The sequence below is a fragment of the Condylura cristata genome, unplaced genomic scaffold, assembly GCF_000260355.1.
Source record: "Condylura cristata isolate star-nosed mole 26May11 unplaced genomic scaffold, ConCri1.0 scaffold00005, whole genome shotgun sequence".
NCBI classification, from domain to species: domain Eukaryota; kingdom Metazoa; phylum Chordata; class Mammalia; order Eulipotyphla; family Talpidae; genus Condylura; species Condylura cristata.
The window spans coordinates 26772431-26775146 of record NW_004567106.1 but is presented as its reverse complement, the minus strand read 5'-3'; positions in this window follow the sequence as shown (position 1 = coordinate 26775146).

Genomic DNA, 2716 nt, shown 5'->3' with positions numbered 1-2716 from the left:
TTCTCTCTGTTAATTTTACACAGGTAAGATAAAGAACAAGATTTTCCAGTTTTTTCCAACCACATCATTTTGCTCTTCTCTTTTTGCTCAACAAATGTTGCATTTGCTGAAAATTCAAGTGCCTAAGACCAACAACAGTCTTTTCTTAAGGTATCCATATATATCTGTCATTATTTGGGTTTTACTACCATGTAGAACTAGCCTTAGTTCTTTGAGTGATACCATTTCAGTCTCTATGGCCTTTCTCTCAAGGGCCCTCTCAAATCCTATTATCTCAAACATGGTATTTTCTCCTTCTTCCTGGGTGCATAGCTGCCCAGCTAGAGACCATGAAGTGTTGCTTGCAGTTTTATGTGGTCCTGTGACAGAGTTCTTACCCAGGGAGGTAGTGCTGTGTCCTACCTTTGGATCTTCTTCTTGAAGGTATCTGGGATTTGATTCAAAATAATCCAACAAACAGGGAAGGGATATGTTTAGGGGCTGATACAAGTTCAGCCATGTAAAGGTAATTTTAAGTTGAGTGATGGGCACATGGAGATGTATTATACTACATAATCCTCATATTTGTACATATTTGAAATGTTCTAGTGAAAAATAAATTTAAAGGTATGTGCCTATCTCCTTTCCTTCTTCCTTGCTGGAAGGAAGGAAATATTAATAGAAATGAAAAGAGCACCTGTTGAAGATGGTGATCACCTGCCACCCTGGTTCCCTGAATGACTTCCTGGAACAGGGCTGCATTGATGTTACTGAAAGAGCCATTGAATTTTTTTGCTCACTTGAGCCTTTGCATTTTGGGGTCTCTTTGTTACAGCTACAGTATTCCCTGTGTAGCTCCAGCTCTTTGTTTTCTTACATTCAATTTCAAAACAGTCTCTTTTACTCCAACCAAAGTATGATTTCACCTGCCTTCACTCATCCTTTCCTTTTTTTCTGGCTTTCTTATAGGTCAGCACCGAGTTGGAACTCAATAAATGTTTACTATGGCTATATATTTTTTTCTTCTGAAGGTCAAGCTGAACCATAAGCTACACAAATATCTATGCTGCTCTAAGACAACCTTAAATTAAATTGCTCACAATACAACTCACTGTCAAAACCCTTATACAAAAATGTCACTTTTGTATTTGGAGTTCTACTATTAAATATAGCCATGGGCAAATTTGATTCAAAAAGAGGCATAAATTATTACAACAAAGCTTAGTATGAAATGGTAATGGTAAAAACACTCAACAGAAAATAAAAAAATCAAGAAAAGATTTCATTATCTTTACATAAAGCATGGTCATAATTCTTAGCCTCCCATAGACAGTGACCCAACCAGTGACAGGTTTGGTCTTTTCATTTTGGTCTTTTCATCTCTGGATCTGGCACAGTCCAGCATGGTATTTTTGGGACTTGAATTTCAGTGAGCCCTGAGGGCATAGGCTCCAGTCCCCCAGTTTCCTCCCTTCCCTGTGGCCTCACACCAGGTTTATCATTATTTCACATGACCCTGCAGCTTTTTTCAACCCCCTGACAACTTTAGCCTGTTCGCAGACTTCTAAATCCCAGTCCTGAGACCTAAGTGATCTGCCTACAGATTGGATTTAACATGACACATGTGGATTTAAAACAACTACCTAAACAAGTTGCTAATCCTTGTAATGGATTGGCAAGTGCACAGTCTCTTTCTTAGATATGCCTGAAGGTCAGAGGATGAACTTGGCATGAAGACCTTCAAAGAGGAAGGTAAAACACAAGGTGAAAAGTTGTTTTCATAAATAAATGAACAAATAAAATCAGGAGTTAAAGAAGGCTTTCAGTTTATTCACTCTGTGACAGGAAAAATTAATAATAATTACCTATAGTGCCGCCAGACTTCCCCCACTCTCTACTGCAGAACACTCCACACTCCCCCTCGCAGCCCTCTTATCTCATCTTCAGGAGAATTCTGTCATTGCCCAACTACTTCCAGACAATGGCTGCCCATGTTAGAATTAATGTGAGCAGAAACCCAGAGAATCAGAGACTATCTGGAAGCATTTACATCGGCGAACCACAAGGAATAGAAATGAAGATTAAAGAAAGGGGAGAAAGACAATAGCAGGTACACAGGACTGGGATTTAGAAGTTTGCGAACAGGCTAAAGTTGTCAGGGGGTTGAAAAAAGCTGCAGGGTCATGTGAGATAACTAGTTGATGACAGACAGATGATAGACAGAAAGGTTGATGAGAACAGAGGCTTTTAAGAAAGTTTTGGATGTTAAGATTAGACACCTTTTGTGTTTTCTATGGGAACTTAGTCAAGTTTTAAATTACTTTTCAATTGCTTTTTAAAATCAGCCTGGGCTTCAGGTTTATATGAACTTGCATGAGATAGTTACAAGCATTTGGAGAAAATCCTAACCTTTCAACTTGTTAGCTGGAAATGAAGTTTCCATCATAGACAAAGAGCTTACTAGATAATCAAAGAGAGGACTCCAACTGGGGAGGCAGTCAAACAGATTTTACTCTGTGAGAACTGTTCCAATAAGCACAAATTTGAATTTAGTTTATATAGGAACTTGATACGAGAGTCTTCTAGTTCTTTGTTGCTCGACCCAAAGATGTGCTGATGCTAGAGGAAAACAACATGAGATTTAATATTTTTCTTTTTTTAAAAAAAGATTTATTTAGGGCCCTCCCTGGTGGCGCAGCGGGTTAAAGCACTGCACTAAGAAGCTTAAGGCCACTTC